The sequence below is a fragment of the Cephus cinctus genome, unplaced genomic scaffold (genome assembly GCF_000341935.2).
Source record: "Cephus cinctus unplaced genomic scaffold, Ccin1 Ccin1_scaffold1857, whole genome shotgun sequence".
In the NCBI taxonomy this organism is placed as follows: Eukaryota; Metazoa; Arthropoda; class Insecta; order Hymenoptera; family Cephidae; genus Cephus; species Cephus cinctus.
The window spans coordinates 308,483-324,998 of NW_014334032.1; the positions used below are offsets into that span (position 1 = coordinate 308,483).

The window sequence follows — 16,516 nt, forward strand, 5'->3', positions numbered from 1 at the left end:
GGGGGGGGGGGGGGGGAGGTTGCATATTGCTTTCCAATGCAATTCGCGTGCGAATTGTCAGACGAGGAGCTAATGCGGTTATCACAGCTACCGGGGAGCCATTTACAATTTAGATTGATAAGGGGGCGAGGGGGGGTTGTACAAATCCATTGTCTATTGACGTCCCTTGCGTGGCGAATAGGGGATGGATGGATGATTATGAAAAGAGGAAGAGTGAAGAATGACAAGGGGGAGGAGAAAGAAGAAATGGCACCCCTTGTCAGCTGGAATACTTTCATTTTGTATATTCAGCAATTTCACTCTGGTCTCTCTCTCTCTCTCTCTCTCTCTCTCTCTCTCTCTCTCTCTTCGCAATAGTCTTTAGCATCCCCGAAGGCCTAGTTTCCTGCCTGCACGCCTGTCCGCCATTCTTCGTTGCTATCTGGCGCCCTGCAGTACCCCCCCGGCGGCCAGGGACATCCGCCCCTGCTGCCTCGCCCATGCAGTCACCCCGTTCTACCGATATTACAGCAATGAGGGTGTAATAGGATGGAGGAAGAGGGGCGAAGGAGGAAGCTTAGGCTAAAGCCACGTACACACTGAATTTTCAATGATACGTCGAATCGCGAGTTCTGACTTATTTCTTGGCCCTCCGGGGGACGATTCGCCTCGAGGACACGAAAGATTTTACGTTTTGGGGTTTAAAATATAATATTTACTGAATAAAATGTACTTTCAATGGCTGCGACGTATGAGATTATTTAAAAATTATGGAACCATTGAATATATCAATGTCAGATAAAAATTTGGGTCACCGATATGTCTGTCCTTGTCCGTCCAACGCAAATCCCTATGATTCCGTCTCCCTCGCACTTGCGGTAGATATAGGTAGATATAGACGGTAAAATCAAAAGCGTCGGACCTTCCGTGAAATCGCATTGGCAATTCTCCAACTGTACGTCGAAAAACTTTTCTTTCCCTTTGCCAGAATTATCAAATTAGCGAACGTAGGGATGTATGATAAGAAAAAAAAAAATCCTTCAAACTATTCAATACCCACTTTGTACCCTGTTGTCGCGCTCTTGTACGATCGATTCGTTCTCAATAAATATACGGAAGGTTAACCCATGCCAGCCTCCATGCTCTCTTCGCGGTGCACCGTTAATAACGAGGATTCAAATATTTTTCATGCACTGCGGGATGCAGTTGCGTAACGTCGATTCGAGAGGCTCGTTTCGCGTCGTCAAGTTTCTCTCGCGTGTGCACGTTCCCTAAAGGCGAGTTCGCGTGAGCTAGTTTTCTACAGTGCTGAATAAGAGAGAGAGAAAGAGAGAGAGCGAGTAACGCTAGCGGAGGGTTGTTATAACGTGGATGGGGGACGCGGATAAGACTAGGGAGAAAGGTTAGGGTAGGTGCGCACACGGCTGTATAGATATACATAGGCAAAAGCTAACGGCAGTAATAGCTGTCGTCAATGCTGGAACAAGGAACACGTGACTAGTGCATTCGTAAAAATGCACAGAGACGTCGATCGATACGCACGTGCAGCAAAGGGCGTGACATACTTTTTTCACTTAAAATTCCATGCTTTTGCGAAAATCAGGCCAACCGGTTCTCCCACGTGGTCCTAAGATCCTTAAAGCGAGAACGATCCATACGAGTCCGTGAGCCTTTAGGTATATCGTGAAAAATCGGCTAAAACTTCCGGCAGCGTTGTCGAGCACGCCAAATGAAAATCAGCCTTTCTTACAGCAGAGTCAGAGAGGGTCAAACGGGAAATATATGTATTGTAGGTGATACTGAGTCAATATAAAATTCACTGACGTCTATAAATGCATGTATATATATATATATGACTGATTTAAAAAAAAAAAACAAATAATATTTCACTCATGAGAACTCGCACTAAGGTATCCATACGTCTATGTCCAATGACCAGACTGACTGTCTCTCCGGATAGTCGTAAAGTCCTACGTCTAATAGAGGCTTGAAATAGAGTGTCTCGCGAGTCTCTCCCGTGCGGAACAAATGACAGATTTGAAGTGTAAATGTACCAGGTGAAGTGGTGTCGTTTACTTTACCAGCAGGCAGCCAGGCAGCCAGGCACTCACGCGTAAAGGCCAACCGTCCGTCTGAGTGTCTGTCAGCGAATCGTCTTGACTTTTAATACGGCGACACTTGCCAGCAAGTTTTCTTTTTTTTTTCCTCTTCATTCGTTTCACAATGAATTCAGGTCGCAGGATAGACGCAACCGACTACGACGTGTATCGCGGGTTGCCTGTCGACGAACGGTTGGGACGGAAAGCAGCAGCCGATCCGACGTGAAGATTCACGCTAATCGACTCGAATGATTCCCTTAGAAAAGCCTGCAGACTGTCCCACGACGGATGACAGACATAAAAATCAGCATAGATTCGCAGTAGGATTGTTTAACAGCACGTAAAGAGTCGCCCTTCGCGTATAGCAGAAAGATACAGAATAAAGTAACGAAATGTGAGAGAATTCGTGAAAATCTCAAAGATTCCAGGTTCGATTCCGGGTGAGGTAACATTTTTTTTTTTTTCCAAAAATTATTTAAAAATTCACTTTATCCCGGGCACGCCTTTTCCGTATCGTAAGAGCGTATCTAAATTATTACTTCGACGCATTCCCCGTCCAAGTTCTCAGACACCGTGTGCCGGTACGACCGAGTGCAGTCCGCCCCTACGGGTAGGTAACGCGCCATTGAGAGAGGGTAACGAAAGGGTATTCAGCCTTGGAGCGAAAAAACGTAACGGTCATTCGCCTGCAAGGTGAAGAAAAGTTGGCCGTAGCCAGGCACTGACCGGAGCCAAGGAGACGCTCCGAGCGATCGTCGATTCCTGTCCAGCCGGACGCTACCCAGGACCAGTCTCCTCCGCCTCAGCCGTCTCCTCCGGCTGGGGCACGTCTCCGCTACGCCTCTCCCGGGCATCTCGGGTCTTTGCTGCCAGGATTTCTGACCGGCCTCCACGAGCGATCCCAGCCGTTTTCGCACAGCCACGGCAAGAGGCTCCCGCACGGCCAGTCGGCCAGTCAGCGAGGATCCAGCTGCCGGCGCAAAGCAGAATACAAGAGACCGTAGAAACCGGAAAATTAACCGTAGTGTACTCGCAGCATCCCGACTGGATCGGCCCTGCTTCGTTCGGAATACAAGAGAAATAATCTCTAAAAAAAAAAGAGAAGCAGCACTGCTGCCACCCTGGGCTTATACGCGCCCATAGACGGAGAATACCACCGCAACGTTATGAACAGACCTTTATACCGTTTTTCGCATCGACCACCGGTGATCATTTCTTCCCACCTCCCCAAGGCTTCTTATCGTGAATTTTATCATAGACCATTTCTTCCCCGTCGCACTTCCCCTCAACTTCCTTTTTTTCCCACCCCTCATCCGCCCCACGGACCACGTGTCATCGCGTTGACGAGTGCGTTAACGTTGATGTTTACGAGAGCGTATATATAGCACACCCGGTGTCTCCCGTTATGCATGCGTGGATCCGTAGCCGTGTATGCTTATATGCATCTGACTGTATGCAATTACGCGAGGCTCCGCCTATGTAGAGTAATCCAAATGCAATGTTGCTGCAAGCCGACTGGATGAAGTTCAGCATTGCGTAACAACGGAGTTCCCGCGCAAAGCTTCGTCACACACGTGTTACGCATGATGGCGTACGTGGTCCTTTGGCATGAGATACGTGTTATCGTTAAGGGGTCGTGTGTGGAGAATATATCGAAACTGCGTTTCGACAGGTTGCAGTTGCCTGCCATTATGGAGGAATCAAATAATTTTTCAATCCTTCGTGGAATTCCGGGCCTGCAGCGCCCCTGCGGGACTCTGGCGAACTAACGAGACTTGCATCAAGGCTAAACTACCAGGCGATCCCGACGCATCCTGGAAGTGCAACAACCCAGTTGCAGTTCCGATAGGGGAGACTTTTTCAAAGGTCCTCCGCGTGCGAGTGACGTGACCGATGGGTGCCATGTGTGACGTTCAGACTATCAGGAACCCATATGGCGTATATATGCTAGCCTTCTATTTACATTGACGAAGTTTCGCGGGTACCGAACTGGAGCGACGATTGAATTGAATATTCGCCGTAAGGAAAACGGTGGCAGGTATGCGTAGACCAAGGTGACGGACCGGGTCCACTGGTTGATCCGGGTCTGAATTTCATCTGGGCAGGAGGCTGACTGCGAAACTCATATAACCGGACGACTGTCGTTTTTATGGGATTTGGGTAAAAATTAATTTCAACTTTTTTTTTGTTTTCGACTGAAAATTGAAATTTCAACTTTTTCGGAAGGGGCTGGGCTCTTCGACGTTATCGCTCCTTGCCAGCCACACAGGGCGGCTGATCGCTCGTCGCATTATCTAAACCTTCACGTTAATAATAATTTTAGGATTTAACGCACAGCTGAGACGCACATGGCTCGAAAAACACGTCAGATACACACACGATACAGATACGCCGTATTAGCAGGGGTACCACGAGGCATGTCCCCCAGGGCGATGCCCCCAGCTTGGGACGCGTGGCAACCCTCTCGTGGCCCTTATGAACTCTCTGCTCTGTCTCTCTCTTGCCCCTTCTATAACCACCATGGGCTATTCCACGGAGAGACCCCTTCTAGATCAGACCCCATGCCAGATAGAGTATTAATAATTTAATGCCTTTAATTCTTTAAAGTCCCTCGTCACCCTCCTACGTTCGTCCCTCAAAATTTCGCCGATTGATAATTTATGCCGCGCGGGGATAAGGAAAAACTTAATTTCCAATGCGAACACGTGTGGCGTACAGTTGATTTGTATATGCGATTTGTCGGACCCCTTTTGGTCACACTGTTTAACCTCGCTTCGGAACCCCTCTCTGTCGCCCCCTCTGCCTTTTGAATCAATAAGATCGATATGCTATCGGCCACTCGTCGATATATTGGAGTTGAGGGTTCAATGACATTTTGAGACAGAGGGGGATGGTGGTGTCTATCGATGTCATCGACTACCTATATATGTAGGGGGCGAGAACGATTTAGTTCGAAACGGGGACGGTCGATAAGTGCAGGTGGGTTTAGTTACGTTTCAGGAAAATACCCTGTGGGAAAGGAGGGTCGATAATGGTAGGAAAAGTAGGGACGGTCGATAACCTGGTGGTGAGTATTGGCTGCTCGAGTTACGGTGGCGCCATCCGGGGGCGAAGCTTCGAGTTATTTCGTATCGGTGGTTACTCCGTCGGTAATGGTGCGAAAGCAAAATATACTTGGCGTTTATGTGAATTTAGCCCCTTGTATTTTATTTAAAACGCGGTCCGGAGGAAAGTCAAAAAAATGTATTTTCATTGATACGATAGATACCTTAGGGATGATAATGAAATGGAGCTTCTTATGATGCGAATGCCAATAATTTACAGCGTGCTCGATGTCTCAATTTTATAGTGAAAATAAATTAAAGTCATTATCGAATTGCGTAAAGACACCACGAGTCATTTCCGTGATTGACGTCGGGCAAAAAAAAACCTGAGGAAATAATAAACTGGTGATATAAGACTCTTAATGAAAATACCTCGTATACGGAATCCAATGAAAATTCACGTTTTCATTGCTGCTGCGGACGTAATTGCCAGGATGCTTATCGTTAATGGTAGCGTATAAGACTCGTTCCTTACCTGGAACAAAAAGCAGGAAAAAAAGAACGTAAATAAAACAACATAACAAACGACCACGTCCAACGTAATCTAGACGACTGTTATGAAACCAAAAAAACAAAATTAAAACTAACATTCAAACTTACTCAGAGTACTAAGACTTTTATGTGAATACTGACAATGACCAATGGACTAGGTACATTTGCCATATGATATCACGATGGTGATATACCCCTGAGAATAAAAAAAATAAAAGAAGAAGAAAAGAGTAAGTTCCAGAAGAAAATATGAGAACACAAAGAAGAAACAGGATGAAAAGAGTCCCTGGTGGAAAAAAAGCAGTCGGGAAAAGTTACAAAAAAAAAAAGAAAGAAAGAAAAAAAGAAAAAGAAAAGAAAACCTGACGTTTCCTCTCTTGAGAATATCTCCCAAGGACTTTTCCGTTTTTCTTCTTTTGTTCTATATACGTTATCAAGAATTTATTACCATTTATTACCGTTCCTATTTCTCTGCTCTTTCTTATAGATTTGAATTTTCCGTGCCAGCTTTACGCTCCAAGAACATGTAAGACCCGGATCAAGAGAAATACATTCTGCCCGTACTGTGTATGAAATTGTCGTATCGGGTAAAAAAGAGTCGAATCGACAACTTTTTTTTTTTTCATATATTTTCGAGTATTCGATTTAAAAGTGCATTGCGTCATAATCGCGAAATGGCAAAATTGCGATATCAAAAAAAAAACCCAAGCATTCCGTAATACCTTCGAAGAAGTCAAAAGTTTAATTAACAAAGATTAACCGAAATATCAGACAAAAAAAATTAAATGAAATTCATCTACAAAATGTCACTTGAAAGATTAGTAATTCTTATAAAAAAAACGGCTCGTCGAAATAATTGCAGGAATAACAAATAAAACTTGTCCATCATTCGGTTAGCCGTCAAGTAAAAAAAAAAAAAAAAGAAAAAATCGTAAAAAAATATATTTTATTATAACAAACATACAAATATCACGCATCTCCCCTGAATGCAACTTCCCGCTACATCGCCAAGTAAAATATACATCCAGCAAAACATATGATTGATTATCTATATATCCAACACGTATATATACATATATTGTTTAACCAAAAAGCAAAAGAAGCAACTGCCATATAAATTATGCATGAAAACGATCAAATTTAAATAACTTTTCGAAGACTCCCCAAAAAATATGACTTCATTAAAGTCATATATATACATAAATTTCTAAAGCAAGGCATACCCAAGATATTCAAGCATCGCTTTAAAATTCCAAGCAGAGATCATCTGACATTTTCAGCCCGCGACCACCTCCTTAACTTTCTTAACTTCGAAAAGTTTTCATTATCACAGTCCAAGTCCCGTGGACGAAACTCGATGAAAACAAGTGGCGGCGCTAACCGGCGAGAACGCATCCCGTTACGTTAACGGAATAAATACGCTGCGATAAAAAGACGACGTAGCCATAGAAAAAAAAAGAAAGGTAGTACAAAACTGCGATAAAGGGAAAAAAATTTTTCTAATCATCACGCATTCTGCTCCAATAACAAGTATCGTCAGGGTCACCATAAATCTCCCGAGTACAGGTAAAATACAGGTAAAACGGGGATAGCCGGAGTTCGATTCGTCGACGTTCGGTTTTATCTGAACTGTCTTCGTTTCCTTGCCGCCAACTCGGAGACACGTTTGACAAGTTGTTAAGGTGGCAGCGACGATAGGACAAACACAGGATATAAGCAACGTGCTTTAACTGACGATAAGAGAAACAATGCCAGTCGCCTGTCTTTCGTGCGTAACACTGGCATTATCCCGTTCGGTGCGGCGCGGGATTATCGGGCCGCCAATCCAAGAAGCATAAAAATCCCTAGAAACGCATATCGTTGTAAAAGCAAAATAAAAACCTTGGAAAAAAAATATCACTACGAGCCATATAAAATTTTCCAATTTTCAGGCAAGTACGGACCAAGGATACGGCTACCGAGCGAAAAAAGTCCCTAGAATTTTTAAATTCTCCGAATAACCACGTCTCGTTACCGCATGGTCACTCCCTAGGAATATTTGATATTCCACTAGCCGATTTTCCTATCCCGTGTCTTATCGCGTGAAAACGACACGCGCGAGTGATTAATAGACGCTGAACGCGTGAGATAGAACGTTTAGCGATTCTCGATTATTTCACGAGGTACAGTCAATAACGAACCGTAAATGTCATTGTGTTGGTAGAATTGCACAATCACGAAAGCAAGGTTACCGAGTGACTCGATGAAGCGCCTAATACCCCCGTGATCAATGATTCCACAGAGTCCTGCACTTTTCAAATGTCAAAACTAACGCAGCTTCGTGCAGTGATTGATGGACCAAAAAAAAAAGAAAATTCAATAGAAAAGATTGCCAAAAAATTTTATTATTATTAAAAATAATTTTCATTTTCGGAACAACGCTAATTTCGCATTAACGTTCTAACGAGCATTAAATAATCATTTTAATAGTATACACTATATATATATATATATATATATATATATATATCATCAGCCTTGATATTAGCATAGAAAATAATTAATCGTCTTTCACAGGCACTGCGCCACGTCACCGATATATTATGCAATCGCCCACCGACATGTACAGTGCATGCAATAGTCGCTGGTGTTGCGGGTCAGCCATTAATTAATGACTAGCGTTTCAATAGTTACATTCGCGTCTCTAATCGGAGTGACATAATCGCACCGATTTGCTATGTCCCAGTGATTACCGGACGTTTCGATCGGTTCGAATTATAGAAATTTTAATGCCACACAGAATTCATAGATCCGATGTAATTCAATGTATCGAGAGTTAATGCCAACCGAGCGGCAAGAAATTACTGAATTTCAGCTGCAGCTGAAGTATGCACTGTACGCACCGTTACGTTGGTCACCTTATCGATACTTATCGACCCGGTAGAACTACGTGTATCGCGCAGTAGATATTACGAACATAGTATATGGCGTGTACGATATCGTTATCGCGAAGCATTTGGAAACAGCCTTTAGGTGTGCGCTTATATATATACGTAGCACACACTGTACATTTATGGTATATCAGTCCCCTAGGATTAACGAGCTACAGGATAGTCTCGTTAATTACTACGAGACAAATTTAATGAACCGCGTTCGATTATCGAAAAAGAAAAAAAGAAAAATATCGATTCGGTAAAATCCTTAACGATATCGCGTAGAATTGAGGAAGCTCTAAAACAGACGTTACAGGGAGCGATTTAATTTTTTTTTGTTTTTTTTTTTTGAAAACTCGCCAAAATTAAAATTACAAGCAAAACGGAGATCGCGTATTACGAGTACGCTCGGACGTGACTAAATTAAGGCGCTGGTGATGAAAATTGACGCGAGGGATGCTGGAGCGACAGCTACCGATTTCTATAACGGCGTTGACCTTTGAATTCGGACGACTGCTACAGGTCCCTAACTGACAGTGAAAGTCCTTTCGATCAGTCTTTCGATCTGTTCAAATAAAATTTCATTGGGACGGGACGAAAGAATATTTGCTTTAAAAAAAAAAAACGCCACTTCGATATTTTAATGAATTTCGAAATTACACGCGAAGTGGAATTAAAAAGCGCTCTTGTCTGACTATAGACACCCGGTCTGAAGTCTACCACTTCGTGCTCACTTCTCCTCCATATCTCCTGCATATCCATATACACTACCAGTAGTAATAAGAGATTCCGTAATACTATGACGTCATATCACAAACGTGTGCAGCCATATGTACACAAATAATATATATATTGTAACGTGGCGTTACAGAGTTGGAGGGGATACCACCTAGGAATGACCGAAAAATAAATAAATAGGACTTATCAGGTCGGACAGTGGGTTCAGTAGCACAGTGGTAAGTGCTCGACTTGGCAGTCCGAAGGTATCGGGTTCGAATCCCGATCAGAACTCCTAATTTTTCGGAAATTCCTAGCTCTCTAGTGCTCCCTGGCGGCTCTATGGATCAAAAAAAAATTAATTATAGCGGGGACGAGCCGAGCCGGGCACCCCGTTATAATATATATATATATATATATATACATATACACATATACATACAACTCATACACGCAATTCTCAAAATGAAATGACAGTAAAGTTCCGTTCACACGCGTAACCGCAACACCTGCTACAGTTGATTATGTTTTTCAAAGAATCCAGCAGCCGCAGCCACTTGGCGTCTCCTACAGGTACAAAAATAATAGAAAAAAAAGATTCACCAAGGAAATGCAAACGGAAATTCGGTATGAAAAATTGACGCTGTACAGTCAGTCCGTTTTTTTTTATTCTACTGAGCCCCGCCCCCCAACCCCCTTTCGCCGACGGTCTGGCGCACGAAGCGCCGTCGTTGCCACTGGCATGGTAAATTCACCGGAACGGGGTAAAACGAGGGGCGAAAAAAATTGAAAAAAAAAAAAAAAAAAACGCCAGTCAAAAAAGTATTTACCCACAGAGAGAAGGCAATGGCCTGAGTGCTCGGATGGAGGCGACGACAGTGTGTAAAGCTGTATACGGGGTGCACGGTGGAGTTGGGTGAGCTTTAAAAAGTTTTAACCCCGTCTTCGCCGGTTACACCGGTACGCGTGTAAATGTGTAGACGTGGTTTCGACGAGGGTGTACCGGGAGGGGGGAGGGAAGAGTGGGAGGATTGAAAGCACCACGAAGTATTCGCGGCGTCGCGGGTTTCACTACTCTGATAATAATTAACCTGGCCAAACGGCTGGAAACCGTCTATTTTGGCCGAGGTTAAATTTTTATAATTTAAAAAAAAAATTATTATCACCATTTTATCATCTCGCTTGTTCTCGGCTCTTGTCAATCTCGATTATCAAATTTTGTCCTGCTTTTTATTTCAAAGGGGAAACCTGGGCAAAATTGGAAATGGACTGACGGGCACGGGATGATTGGATAAACGTGGAGCAAAAAGAAAGTGGGGGTTGAGGGAAATGGAAAAAAAATTTTGATTTTTTTTTTTTTTTTTTTTTTTAGTATACCGAGCGTTATGCATGGAATATGAAAATAAAATTCAGTTTAATATTCGAGCAAAAACATCGTTTATGGGGATTTCGAGATCGTCTAGGGATTTTAATTTTTCGTCCCTCCGCTTCTCTCGCGCACGTAAAAGCGCGGAAACGCGACATAGCCTCGCGATCTCAATAGCTAATATATAGGTATAGGTGTCAGCTTTCGTGCGACTGGCGACTCGACGAGCTCCGGTACGCGTAATAACTAGGGACGCTACGTTTTGCGTGAGGAAAAATTCTACTATTTTTTTTTTCAGTTTCATGTTAATACGTTGGTAGTTGTTATGAGGGTCCATCGAAGATTACGAGTGGTTAAACGATCGGTGGGCAAAAGTATAAAAATTGAACAATGGCAATACGAGAAATAATATTCCCACGGTAATTTTGCTCAACGATAACGAAGCTTTGGATTAGATTAGATTAGATTATACTAAACGGGCTTTTCTCTCCCTGATACTAGAAATATATATATATATATATATATATATATATGTATTCAGTCTATAGGTATATACTACCCTATTAAAAAGTATCGAGGTCAGTTGGTCAAAGAGCGACTCGCACGCCAAACGTTATCAAATCTCGTGTTAGAAATACACGCAATATTTTTGTATTCGTTAGCCAGCAAGTTTTTTCGGCCGTGTTAACAGTCGGGGGGTCAAGGGTCGCGATATTAAAAGTAAGTATGTCAAGTCCCATGCACATGAGTCCACCGCCTACGTAGTAACAAAGTATCGATCTTATAAAAAAAAAAAAAACAAAAAAAAAAAACAGCCACCAACTTTCCCGAAAACTTCCGTCGATCGACGTCTCGATCCACTTAGGGCGACGCCAGGCGTCGGAACTCCATTAAGTAGCGGGTATAATCAACGTTAAGGCGCACTTACGTGCACGAAAAACGACGACCAACGACGGGAAAAAGGTCAAACACCGTGTCTATCATTTTTTACCTATTCGCCCTATTTTTTCGTGCCTACCCAAACTCGCAACCGTTTCCTTAAAAAAAAAAAAAAAAAAAAACGTTTTATTTTTTACCTATTCGCCCTATTTTTTCGTGCCTACCCAAACTCGCAACCGTTTCCTTAAAAAAAAAAAAAAAAAAATCGTTTTACGAGACAGATCAACAAGACGGATACCACGTGGCCACTCGAACGACACAAGGAGGCTGCCGAATGAAGATTAGCCTTAAAGGAAAATATGGGGCAATAACGTTCTTCATCGGCTTTACGATTATTTACGCTTCTTTCGTCTGAGTAAAAAAAAAAAAACACAAATCGTAAACTCAAAATAGTATAGGTGCCCTAAAAATTGCGTAAAATGCTCATTCTGAAATTTCATACGTGACGTATAAATACACGTGCACATGTAAAAAAGAACCAAGAAACCGTATTGCGTTACGAATTTCCGCATGACGTAACGTCCAGCACTGTTATTATTATTATGGTATCACAGAGACACAGCAGTATCGATAATCGTAAATCGTCGCGTTGCACGCCGGGTATTTATATTTCGCCCATAGCCGATACCAGGCGAATCGTAAAGCCTCGTTAAACGGACACCGAAGTATCGCCGGCAGCCAAAACACGAGCGCGGCAGGTAGCGAGACATGTTCCGTTAAAAAGCCGAAGCCCCCTATTTTTTTCCAGTCAAATTACGAAAGCAAATGGAGATCGCGGGCAGTAGCTCGCAACGAACGTGAGCGCAGTCGTGCACCCAGTGACTTTTAAGCAATTTTTTTTTTATCGTCAGCTTTTGCATACATCCCCGGGCATTTACGCGAAATTACCCGTTTTCTCTATTACCCCGTAGTTTAACGTAAAAAATGTTACGCGTCACGTTGGGGACGTCGGGGAAAAAAAAAGCGAGAACCAAAATCCAAAAAAAAAAAAATCATGTAATTCGGATACACAAATTGAATACACAAAATATATGAATGCAGATTCACCGGAAATTGGCATCAGTGAATTTCATTTATGCAGGCTGTTTGATTAATCAATGTTTTAGCAAATACGTACTATATATATGTATAATCTACATTGAACGGCACCACGTACTGGTACCAGATATACATAGTGTACATATATAGTGTATATAGCAGGTTAGGTGACCTAAGTAGAATCATTAGCAGTGTCCCTATTACACACAGGGCAATATACCTCCTTCCTAGTTCCCCTTAAGTGCAGCCCACAGGGTCTCACGATAGAATTGAAACGTTAAGAGCTCCTCGGTTACGTCAAAGTGAAACCAAGACACATTGTATAATGTATCGGCGGGTACGGGTGGGCGCCCCCCTTACACTAGACGGGTCTCGGGTCGGCTCGTTCGCTGCCGAGTCGCTCATTGCTAAGCAAGTCCTGGCTCTGGGCTTTCACTGCCTATCCTTGGGCACGAGTCACACGGCCCGCTGTCGGATGGCCTGACAAATAGTGTAACGGGGCCTTGGAAATATCCCTCGCTGGACCTTGAATACGAATTACGAGTGGCGCACGATACGTACGGCAATCGTAGACGATCAATCGGCATACCGGGTTGCGATAGACAATTTTTCACGATCAGCCTCCGTCGGTAACCACGATCCGGGATGCTGGAAATGGACCAGAAGAAATTCTCGAAGGTATAGAGAGAATTTACTTCGAGATCAAGTAAGACGATGAAAATCGATCATCCGAACGGTTCCCTTTGTTCTCTGCCATTGTCCTTTTATTTTTATCTTTTCTCCAGCCTCGCCCGGAAAAAAGCCGCGGGAGTTATCGATTTATCTCGACTGGTCCGCGATATTGATTTTCGAGAAACTTTTTTTCTCCGGGCGCGACCGAGCGTATAATTCTTTTTTTTCGAAAAAAAAAAAAAATTTTTCTCGGACACCAATATCAAGAATCGCCATTAAATATTTACTTGCGCGGATGACCCGAGCCGTGACACGTGTCCCAGGCTGATAAGATGACTGTTGTCAATTGTTCGGAGGATACGAACAGCTGGCTTCAGGGACGCGTCGCGACGCTCGTGCAACGCCGGTCGTCGTTTTGCAGCTGTAATTATCCGAGCTCTCGATTCCAACTATCCGTATCGCCTGCAGGGTCGCCTATTGCGATTTCGCGATTTCGGGCGAATTTTCAACGGATCGTTATCGCGATCACGTATGTACGAAGGAGACGCCGGGCGTCGTTAACGGACGATCGACGGGTGACGGAACGGTCGCGTCTCGCCGACCGGAAATACGGATATCCCGTAAAGGTCGCCACGTGGTCGTTACCGCGATAACATAATCACAGGCAGCAACTAGATTTGCATACTGGCCCTAACGAGTAATGCAAAGTGCATTGGGACGAACCTGGGCTCTCGTGAGATAATAAAAGGGTCCATGACCTGACCTGCTTGGGATTGACAATATTTTTCTCACGTACTGTATGAAAATTCCCCAGACCTCATATACACATATAACCCCCCGAGAATTCCACAAGCAATTAACACGGCCACTCGGAATACACATTGAACGCAAGCTCCCTGTGTTATCACAGGATCCCCAAGTAGCGCGCATGCGCACAGCAAAGACCGGAAGTGCATTAAAGCGCAGCCAACGAACGTACGTGGGTTAAGACCGGTCGCTGGTTTAAAAATAAGACTTTTCCCGCTTCACTCAAATCAATTGCCAACCCTTCGTCCTTATGCAGGCGCATCCCTTTTACATGTCGGTTATCTACTTAGGGGTTGCGAACTCCTCGCACCCCCCTTCTTATGCACCGAACAAGTGCAGTATCTCTACGTCAACTGCACGAGTGCACTGCCTGCCTACCCCTCTTTAAAGGCACGTTAATACCTAGGCTATACCTATACGTGCTTTCACCTTGCGAATCCTTATACCTCGGTCCTCCGTACTTCATCCTTTCCCTACCTCCGGTACCCTATACCTCGTGCCTTAACAATGTATAGGGTGTCCCAAAAATAAAAAGACATGGGGTGCACCGTAAAGTGAAATATGAAAAATCTGAAATAAAAAGTTCCGATTCATGGTTTTTTTTTTTAACCAAAATTTCCTCCTAATGTTAAAAGACAATTGAAGCCAATCAGCGCTGTATCAACTCAGCATCCAAGAACGCGATAAACGGTTGACAAAGGGATGCTCAGCGGGTAAAGCGCTGATTGGCCAGCTTCGATTGTTCGTAACCTCTGAGCGAAAAGTTTGGTAAAAAGGAAATATTATGCACTTTATACACAGGACTTTTTCTTTCACATTTTTCATCTTTAACTTTACGGTGAACTCCATATCTTTTTATTCTGGGACACCCTGTATACCATGCGCCCGCACTTACGTCAACCATACCGTAAGCTACAGGTTCTTGATGTCTCTCGTGTGCGGAAGGTTGCATTTACGTCAAAGAGACCTTTCCTCTTAGTAACCCCCCCTCTCCCCTCTCCCAAGATAGCGAGACGCAGTCGTTAATAATGTTACGCGGCCTATGATGCATTTACCTAAAAGTCAAAAAAAAAAACAAGTGCAAATTGCAGCGCAATAAACGACGGCCGACGTCGTCGTCTCGGCTTTACCCGTGGTGTCCCTACTCGCGCCCTCTCTCTTTCTCTCCCTGGAGTCTCTCTCGACGGCCCAGAGGAGCGTCGTGATTTATCAGACTCTATTACAGCGTAATGGACTCGGACGTGAAAAATGGCACGAACAGGTAAAACGTAGCCGTCGACGTGGGTAAAAGGACCGAGTGAAAAATTTTCATAATGGCCGACCCCCGTTCCTTCGGGCACCACGGGCTTCGCCGGGTACAACTGGGCGTTGTCTCCGGGGGGCAAGTGCAACGTCGTCGCGACGCTCTTGAGTCCTCTTGATTCTGACCCCCCTCCCCCCTCACCCCGTCCCTGTCATATACATCGTATACCCTTACCAGGCCCATTGTACCCGCCATTTACAATTCTCGCTGTTAGCGTCGGTGAAAAATTAAAAATATTTTATTACCACCCAATCCTACGCCAATGCACTTAGCTATCCTGTATATATATATATATATTAGGTATATACTCTCGAAGAAGGTCTGCACGTCAGTTCCGGGGGCTTAAACATGCCTGAAATAGAATTTTTCTAGCAGCCGTCTTTTTACACGGTACAGTACATAGGTAGGTAGTACATGGGCATATAAGGCAACGTTACCTCTAATAATGGTATATAGGTACGTACGTGTGCGGCAGAGTGGATCCCCGTCCATTTCGCGAACTTTAACCCGGTTTCCGGGGGATTTTCAGGGAGGCTCCTTAACCACCAGATTTTCAAACTGCTTACGCTCCGACGAACACGCGTACGTTTTACGCGGTAGTTTCGAAAAGAGGTTAAAAGACTCTAGCAGGTTTTCTCTTACTGTATATATATATATATACCATATGATGCACAGTACCTTTGACAGATGGTGGAAACTCTCATACAAATTTTACTGTACTTTGCATTCGCTGCACTACAGCTTCCGGTCATCTCGAGACATTTACTTCGGTTCCATGTCCTTTCGGGCAACGAAGGGAGAAGACTCGAGCATTTTCCCATGAAGAATTCATATCGCTGCACCAGATACGGTAGTAGCGCGTCTTTTAAGGCGGGTTCCCATCGATCGACTTAACGGCATTTTCGAAACGTCGGACGGCTTTTAATGGATGGACAAAAAAGAATAGAGGGACGAGAGGGGGGTTAGACAAGCTCGATAACTGAATTACTCGGTAGGACGGTCCTACGATGTAAGCCGGAGTGAAGCTTTCGCAATTTATCCTTAGGAGTGTTCACAAAAAAAAAAAAAAAAAAAAAAAAAAAAAACCC

At 43.8% G+C, this 16,516-nt stretch overlaps 1 long non-coding RNA gene across 1 annotated transcript in view; it reads right to left on the bottom strand.

Moving 5' to 3' along the window:
* Nucleotides 1-5,590: 5,590 nt before the first annotated feature.
* Nucleotides 5,591-16,516, bottom strand: part of LOC112495280 — a 21,199-nt gene continuing 10,273 nt past the window's right edge. The window contains exon 3 of the long non-coding RNA XR_003061668.1: nucleotides 5,591-5,657. This is a non-coding gene — a long non-coding RNA (uncharacterized LOC112495280). The remainder of the gene's footprint in view (nucleotides 5,658-16,516) is intronic.